The 9,438-nt window shown below is 37.0% G+C and overlaps 1 non-coding gene across 1 annotated transcript; it reads left to right on the forward strand.

Moving 5' to 3' along the window:
- Window positions 1-4,107: 4,107 nt before the first annotated feature.
- Window positions 4,108-4,215, forward strand: LOC130983594 (small nucleolar RNA R71). The gene has a single exon (XR_009087577.1). It is a non-coding gene; the product is annotated as a small nucleolar RNA R71 (small nucleolar RNA).
- The last annotated feature ends 5,223 nt before the right edge of the window (window positions 4,216-9,438 follow it).

The raw sequence follows: 9,438 nt of genomic DNA on the forward strand, positions 1-9,438 counted from the left end.
TAATATTGATTGTTTGTCATCTACTTTTGCTAGCTTGAATTAGTACATCGATCTTCAAAAATCACAACAAAAGCATCCTAATCAATAACATGCATTCTTTAGCAATTTCAAGGGAGGATGACTCAGGAGATTAATACTCTCGATTGTAGATTGTAGAATTGTTTGATGTGGGATTTGAGTGTCGATTAGACTATACTCACGATTGTATTCACTATTGAATTCTATATCGACATACAAAATTTTGTTTATCAGTAGGTGGGGTTTTTGGGGAAGAGATATGGAGGTGATTGGTGAAGGGTATTTAGGGAAGAGATATGGAGGTGATTAGTGAAGGGTATTTAGGGAAGAGTGTTATGAAAAGGTGTGAGGGAGACAGAGAATCAGTTGAGGTTGGTAGGGATCCTGTGGGGTCCACAGATCCTGAGGGGTCAAGGACTTCTCATCCCTGCTCCATTTAGGCATGCAAAATGCCCTTAGAGTGCAATTCTAGCTTTAAACGCCAGGTTGCTGCTTGTTTCTGGCGTTTAACGCCAGCTTTTCTTCCCTTTTTGGCGTTTAACGCCAGTCCTTCTTCCTTTTCTGGTGTTTAACGCCAGCTTGTTGCCCTGTTCTGGCGTTAAACTTCAGTCTAATGCCCATTTCTGGTGTTAAATGCCCAGAATGGTGCCAGACTGGGCGTTTATTGCCCATTCTGCTACTCTTACTGGTGTTTAAATGCCAGTAAGCTTATCCTCCAAGGTGTCTTATTTTTAATTCTGTTTTTGATTTTGCTTTAATTTTTGCAGTTGTTTTTGTGACTCCACATTATCATCAACCTAAAGAAAACATAAAATAACATAGATAAATAAAATTGGGTTGCCTCCCAATAAGCGCTTCTTTAATGTCAATAGCTTGACAGTTAGCTCTCTTGGAGCTTCACAGATATTCAGAGCATGGTTGGGGCCTTCCAACACCAAACTTAGAGTTTGGTTGTGGCCTCTAAACACCAAACTTAGAGTTTAGTTGTGGCCTCCCAACACCAAACTTAGAGTTTGATTGATGGGGCTTTGTTTGACTCTGTATTGAGAGAAGCTTTTCATGCTTCCTCTCCATGGTTACAGAGGGAGATCCTTGAGCTTTAAACATAAGGAAGTCCTCATTCAATTGGAGGACCAACTCTCCTCTGTCCACATCAATCACAGCTCTTGTTGTGGCTAGGAAGGCTCTTCCAAGGATGATGGATTCATCCTCATCCTTCCCAGTGTCTAGGATTATGAAGTCAGCAGTGATGTAAAGGCCTTTGACCTTTACTAGCACGTCCTCTACTAGTCCATAAGCCTGTTTCATGGATTTGTCTTCCATCTCTAGTGAGATTCTTGCATCTTGTACCTCAAAGATTCTCAGTTTCTCCATTACAGAGAGTGGCATGAGGTTTATGCCTGACCCTAGGTCACACAGAGCCTTCTAAAAGGTCATGGTGCCTATGGTACAGGGAATTAAGAATTTCCTGGGATCCGGTTTTTTATGAAATAAGGTCTGCCTAACCAAGTCATTCAGTTCATTGGTGAGCAAGGGGGTTCATCCTCCCAAGTCTCATTACCAAATAACTTGGCATTCAGCTTCATGATTGCTTCAAGGTACTTCGCAACTTGCTCTTCAATAATATCTTCATCCTCTTCAGAGGAAGAATACTCATCAGAGCTCATGAATGGCAGAAAGAAATTCAATGGAATCTCTATGGTCTCTGTATGAGCCTCAGATTCCTTTGGTTCCTTCAAGGGGAACTCCTTATTAGTCAGTGAACGTCCCAAGAGGTCTTCCTCACTAGGAATCACTTCCCTTTCACTTTCTCCAGGTTCGGCCATGTTGGTCACGGTTATGGCTTTGCACTCTCTTTCAGGATTCTCTTCTGTATTGCTTAGGAGAGTGCTAGGAAGAGTTTCAGTAACCCTTTTACTCAGCTGACCCACTTGTGCCTCCAAGTTTCTGATGGAGGACCTTGTTTCATTCATGAAACTAAGAGTGGCCTTAGATAGATCAGTGACTATATTTGCTAAGCTAGAGGGGCTCTGCTCAAAATTCTCTGTCTATTGCTGAGAGAATGATGGAAAAGACTTGCTATTGCTAAACCTGTTTCTTCCACCATTGTTACTGTTGAAGCCTTGTTGAGGCTTTTGTTGATCCTTCCATAAGAAGTTTGGATAATTTCTCCATGAAGGATTATAGGTGTTTCCATAGGCTTCACCCCTATAATTCACTGATAAACCACTATTTTATGGTTTATATTGTGTTTAATTGTGTGGTTTTATCATGATCCTTACCTACTTATTCATTAATTTAGCATGCATTTATATTTCCTTCCTGAAATTATTACATGATTGAAAACTGCTTCCTAGTGACTTTTAATTATGCATTTTTATTCTCCTTTATTCCATTCGATACCGTAATCTGTGTGTTAAGTGTTTCAGGCTTTATAGGGCATGAATAAGTTGGAGATTGGAAAGGAAGCTAGCAAAAATGGAAGGAACACGAGAAATTGAGGAGATAACCAGCGAGAAGTGACACGGTCGCATGGCTCACGCGTTCGTGCGAAAGAGGAGAAATCGCAGTGATGCGGCCGCATGGCTCACGCGACTGCGCGGATTGGAAAAGCACAAGTGGCGCCGCAACGCGAACGCGTGGCAGGAAAAAAACGCGAATGACGCATCCGCATGGATGACACGATCGCGTGACGTGCGCGATCTGCATAATCTGCAGAATTCGCTGGGGGGCAATTTTGGACCCTATTTTGACCCAGTTTTTGGCCCAGAACAGCAGACTAAAGCCAGAGAACATGCAGAAACCAGGGACAACAATTCATTCTACACAGTTTTAGTTTTAGATCTAGTTTTTTACGCCTCCTCTAGGTTTTTCTCCCTACACATTCATAGTTCTTAGGATTTTATTTTTCTACCACTTTTTGCATTGGGATACTGAGAAGAGTTATTACCTCATCAAGACTTCGTCATTCTAGTTCGTTTTCTTTACTTGGCTTTACTCTTCCATGTCCTTTGCTTTGTTTAATTTTACCATTGGAATATTTTTAGGATTATTTAATACAAGGATTACTTTTATTTTTAATTGATTATTTTGATTTTTATTTACAATGTCTTTCTTTAATTCCTTTTCATATGTTATGAATTTTACATTCACAATGAGCGAATAGTTCCCTAACTTGATGGGGAGTTGATTGAAAGGAGCCCTTGAGTTGGAAGGCTTAAAAGAAATATTGTAATTGGGTTTATTGTTGGATTGCCCTCTAGTCACTAACACCAATCCCTTTTAATTAAGTGGGTTGCAACTTGTGAACGGACGTAGCATTCCAACTTGTTTGACTTTCCCTTACCTAGTAAGAGATAACTAAACAGGATAACCTTTAATTATCAATTAATCTAGAGAGTAATCCAACAATATTGGGGCTTCCAACTAATCAACTCCCAGTCAAGGCTTTTATTTACATTTTTCAAATTCTCCAATTTAAATTCCTGTTTACTCAACTCAAACCTTTTTGAAAATATCTGATTAATAAAATAGCACACTTTTTTGCAACTCGTTGGGAGACGACCTGGGATTCATACTCCCAGTATTTTAATTTTAAGTTGCTGTGACACCTTTCTAAATTGATAAGTGGATTTCTGGCGAGTTAAGAACTATACTTGCAACGTATATATTTTAATAATTTTTAATTCGCCAATTTCTGCTCGCATCATTCACCTCTGCCATTGTAGGGTTCTCAGGATCATAAGCTTCTTCTTCAGAAGATGCTTTTTTAGTACTGTTGGATGCAGTTTACAATCCATTCAGACTCTAAGAAATCATATTGACTTGCTGACTTAACATTTTGTTCTGAGTCAATATGGCATTCAGAGCATCAACTTCAAGAACTCCCTTCTTCTGAGACGTCCCATTATTCACAGGATTCCTCTCAGAGGTGTACATGAACTGGTTATTTGCAACCATTTCAATGAGTTCCTGAGCTTCTACAGGCGTTTTCTTCAGGTGAATAGATCCACCTGTAGAACGGTCCAATGACATTTTAGACAATTCAGACAGATCATCATAGAATATATCCAGGATGTTCCATTCTAAAAGCATGTCAAAAGGACACTTTTTGGTTAGTTGCTTGTATCTTTCCCAAGCTTCATAGAGGGACTCACCATCTTTCTGCATGAAGGTTTGAACATCCACTCTAAGCTTGCTCAACTTTTGAGGAGGAAAGAATTTGGCTAAGAAAGTCATGACCAGCTTATCCCAAGAGTTCAGGCTATCTCTAGGTTGAGAGTCCAACCATATTCTAGCTTTGTCTCTTACAGCAAAAGGGAAAAGCATAAGCTTGTAGACCTCGGGATCAACTCTATTGGTCTTAACAGTATCACAAATCTGCAAGAATTCAGTTAAGAAATGATAAGGATCTTCTGATGGAAGTCCATAAAACTTGCAATTCTGTTGCATTAGAGAAACTAATTGAGGCTTTAGCTCAAAATTGTTTGCTCCATTGGCAGGGATTGTGATGCTTCTTCCATGGAAGTTGGAAGTTGGTGCAGTGTAGTCACCAAGCATCTTCCTTGCATTGTTATTGTTATTGGGTTCTGCCATTACTTCTTTTTCGAGATTCTCTAAAAGGTTTTCTCTATATTATTGTGCTTTAGCTTCTCTTAGCTTCTTCTTCAGAGTCCTTTCAGGTTCAGGGTCAGCTTCAACAAGAATGTTCTTGTCTTTGCTCCTGCTCATATGAAAAAGAAGAGAACAGAAAAGGAGAGGAATCCTCTATGTCACAGTATAGAGATTCCTTAAGGTGTTAGAGGAAAATAAGAATAGAAGGATGAGGTAGATAGAGAAGAATTCGAACACATAAAGAGGTAGAGAGTCCGAATTGCTAGTAGAGGAGAAGTGTTAGTGATTAAATAGAAAGAGATGAGAGGGATGTAATTTTTGAAAATTAAATCAAAGTTTAAAATAATTAGTTAATTAAAAAGAATTTTGAAAAATGGTTAATGGTTTTTGAAAATCAAAGGTGAAAAAGTGGTTAGGTGGTTTTGAAAAAGATAAGAAATAATAAATTTGAAAAGGTAAGAAGTTAGAAAGAGATTTTGAAATTATAATTTAAAAGGATATGATTTGAAAAAGATATGGTTTAAAAAGATATGATTGACAAACAATTTGAAAAGATTTGATTTTTAAAATTGATGACTTGATTATCAAGAAATTTAAAAGATATGATTCCAAAATTCAAATATTGAATCTTTCACTACAAGAAAAACACCCATTCAGGTACACTTGAAAAGTGTAGCCAAAAGTGAAAAAAAATGATGCCTTAGGCTACGGCTACGCTTTTCAGGGTGATTCCTATTCGGCCGTTGCCTATTCTCAAAGGCTACGCTTTTTTGCACCAAAGGCTACGCTTTTGGCGTTTGGGAATAGGCTACGCTTTTCAAGTGATGCTCTCCGTGACCAAAGGCTACGCTTTTTAGCTTTCGTTCTTCCAGAATAGGCTACGCTTTTTAACGCTACTGCATCACCTGTAAAGCGTAGCCTTAGGTCCCTCATTGTTTTTTTTTGAATTTTCTATATATATATAATATTCTAATAATTTTTTGTACAATATAATATTTAATAATATGATTACATATATAATTCTGTATTTTTAATTAAATGAGTTAAATCTTATAAAATAAAAATAAATACACAATTATACTAAATTAAAAAATATTCTAGCAAAGCATAGTAAATACATTCTAAAGATTCACAAGCATTATAATGATATAGTATATTAGTACATAAAACAATAGATTCAACTATCCAATTGAACAATCATTCAACAACAGAGAAAAAAATGAAACATGTCTAAAGTCTAAACTACTAATTTCCATGTATCAATGAATATAAAGAGGATTACAAATTAAGTCTAAAATTAAAATAAATAAAAGAAAAGAGAATAAACAAAAACTTTAGTGCCCTGAGTACTAAGTTCCTATCAGTTGTGTGTGCCTGAAAATCATTTGAACATACCCCACAAAGAAAGAGGATTTTTTTGTTGGAGCCACTTATGTTGCCTGCTAGTGCCTTTACAAAGTGCTGAATAAATTCAGAGTGCCCTTCATAAGTGGCGGCAGTAATGAGTTTACCATCCACCACTGTTGCTAGTGTCTGGTTCAACCCAATGAGCACCAGAGGCAACCGGCGCTGGTTTAACAGGAGGAAAAGCGGTAAACTTGTGATCTTTAGCTACACCTGCAGCTGCCAGAATCAACTGTCCGAGGCAAATGGAAGCAAGTGCTTTTCCCGAACTGAAAAGCTTGATCACCAGTGCCACAAGAGGGTCATGAGCAAGATACTCTGGCGCTCTTCCACCCAGTAACATCACCCTGTCATAGTTTGCAGCATCAATTGAAGTCTGGTGGGAAGATATGCATATAGAAAAATTAGGAATAAGGTAGAAAAACTAAAGCAAAAGTGTCAATGCACATTGGTTATCTCTATAAAACAATTAAATAAATCAATGCAGATCAATTAAATAAGTGTCGTATCTGAAATAATGAACCAGCCATAAACTAAAGGTATAGTTCTGATCAAGCCCAGAAAAATATAAGTTAATAACAAGAAATTAGCCTTATTAACCAAAGCTGGAAGTTCAGAAGAAACAGAATAAAAGTCTGCATATATATCAGCAGGTAGGAATATTCACAAAGATCACAATAAAAGTCTGCATATATATCAAAGCTGCAACTGAACTGAGAGATACCACTTCAAAGTGATTTCAAATTCAGAAGCAATAATATTCACAAAAGAGAAAAGTACACTCATGCCACTCAAAACAAATTGCTGTCAATCAGAAATTCAATATTCTTCCTTTAATCTTCTTTTGAATGATTTTCAATGGTTATAGCCTCCTCAACAAAAAGGATAAAAAAGATCTCTCTTCTCCACAAGTTCAGATCAAATGCAGATTGACTGAATTGTATTCAGAATAATTCTTCCATCAGACAAAGTACCTTGAAGGATGATTTTGTATTGATGAGACAGCAGAAGGGAAGTTACCAACAAATTTTACTCGATCACCTGCAAATTATTTAAGCCTCATGTTAACCTTTAGGTGCTATGCAATATGTACAATAGCAAGTGAATTTGGAGATAGTTGATCAATTTTTAACAACAAAACAGCACACCTGTTTTAATAGTAGTGCCTTTTGATGAAGCAGTAGAAACCTCCTGCTTCAGCATAGCCTGAGAACTTATTGTGGATCCACCCACAATTTCAGCATCAACACTAGAAGCTGGTTTACTATGTTTTAAAGAAGCAGCATGTGTACTTCTCTTGGCCAACACAGATGGTCGTTCAGGCTTTGAACTTTCTTTAGCAGAATCAACTTCCTTTGATGGAGTTCCCTGAAATATCAATCACATAACAAAAACTATTATTATTCTATTTATATTAACAACGATTTAGGAAGAAATCATCTCAACAATACAAACAGATAATAAGAAGTAGCAAAAGAATATCTGAGAAAACGTACACCAGGTAGTGAAAGGGAATCCACAATTAGTAGCCTTGCACCAAAATGCTTTGCAAGTGCCTTGGCAAGAGTCTCCTGATATATATCCGAACCTACATAGGAATCGCTTAATGAGAGCACTTCTTGATTGCAGAAAGGGGAAAACAAAGCATTAACAAGAATGAAGGAACTACCTGCAACTGAATAGAATAAGGCTAATTTCTTGTTTGGTTACTACTTCAACTGAGATAAAATCTGAATCTGAATTATCTATCAGCAAAAAAACCACAAGAGAAGGACAGGTCAGAAAAGTCTATACTTGTTAACAATAATTTAGAAACAAGTTAATCAGATTTATATTTTGTAACTCATTAACATAGATATATCTAACTGATTTGGATATCTAACAATAATATAGGATGAAATAATCACAAACAGCACAATATAATCACAATTAAGTCACAAAAGCACAAAGAACAGCAGCACATCAGCATATTTACAATTAATAATCACAAACAGCAGTAAGAGCTAATCAACAATCAATTAATCAATGAATGAAAAATTGAAAACATAAATCATTCAAGAATAATTCAAAGATCAATAACCCTTAAGAACAGAGCAAAAAACCGAACAATGTCATTACACTATTACAGTGAGACACGAACAGAGCATGGACCTTCGAAGACGGCGAGCTGGCGACAAACACGACGAAGGACGACGCTGAAGAACTGTGAAACAGGACAGGAAAGCAAACATTGGCGAACGAGGGATCGAGGGACCTCGAGAACGACGAACCTAGTGGCGATCTTGAGCGCGACGAGCGGCGACGGTGAGATTGATGGCAGCGCAGTGGAGGCTAGGGTTTTCACAACCTTACAAGGAAGAGCTGCGAGATGGATGAACGGCGGCAGAGCACGACTAAGAACGATGAGCGGACGAGTGAGACGGTGACAGTGGCGCACGATGAAGGAGGGCACAATGACGGGGAGATTGAAGAAGCGGCTAGGGTGCAGGGCTTCGATGATGAGAAGAAATAAAAAGAAACAAAAAATTCACTAAGTGTCCTATACATGTGTATTTGGCATTTTTACATTAGGCAGCGCTTTTAAAGTCTACCCAAAACTTAACAAATATGCTACTCTTTAAAAGCGTTTCCTTTGGTATGAAAATTGTATTTATAGATATTAACATAAGGCTACGCTTTATAAGTGATTTCTATAATACCTAAGGCTACGCTTTTTAAATGATGCCGCATTTGTGTATTCTTTTCTCTTATAAAAAGGCAACACAGAGAAAAGCGTAGCCTATTCTATGAATAGGCTACGCTTTTCAAATGTAGCTTAAAAACAGTGTGGCTGAATGGGTATTTTTCTTGTAGTGTTTATTAACAAGAAAGTAACAAACTTGAAATTTTTTAATCAAGATTTTTGAAAATAGTGAAAGAAAAATGAGAAAGATTTCCTTTTTTTAAAATAAGAGATATGATTGATAATAGAGGATATGAAAAAGATAAGATTTTGAAAAATTAGTTTCAAAACTTGAAAAATTGAAAAAGATTTGAATTGAAAACAAAATTACCTCCTTGGTGTTCTCCTGGCGTTAAACGCCCAGAATGGTATCCATTCTGGTGTTTAATGCCCAAATCACTACCTTTTTGGGCGTTTAATGCCAGATTTCCTTCCTCACTGGGTGTTTTGAACGCCCACCTTTTTCTCTATGATTTCTCTGCTAAATGTTCTGAATCTTCAATTCTCTGTATTATTGACTTGAAAAGATATATTTTTGAATTTTTTTGAAATTTTTTTATGAGAGAGAAAAACAACAAAATGGAATTAAACATGAAAAACTAAGATCAAAACAAGGAATGCATGCAAGAACACTTTAAAAGTCAAGATGAACATCAAGAACACTATGAAGATCATGATGA

The sequence above is a fragment of the Arachis stenosperma genome, chromosome 5, assembly GCF_014773155.1.
Source record: "Arachis stenosperma cultivar V10309 chromosome 5, arast.V10309.gnm1.PFL2, whole genome shotgun sequence".
In the NCBI taxonomy this organism is placed as follows: Eukaryota; Viridiplantae; Streptophyta; class Magnoliopsida; order Fabales; family Fabaceae; genus Arachis; species Arachis stenosperma.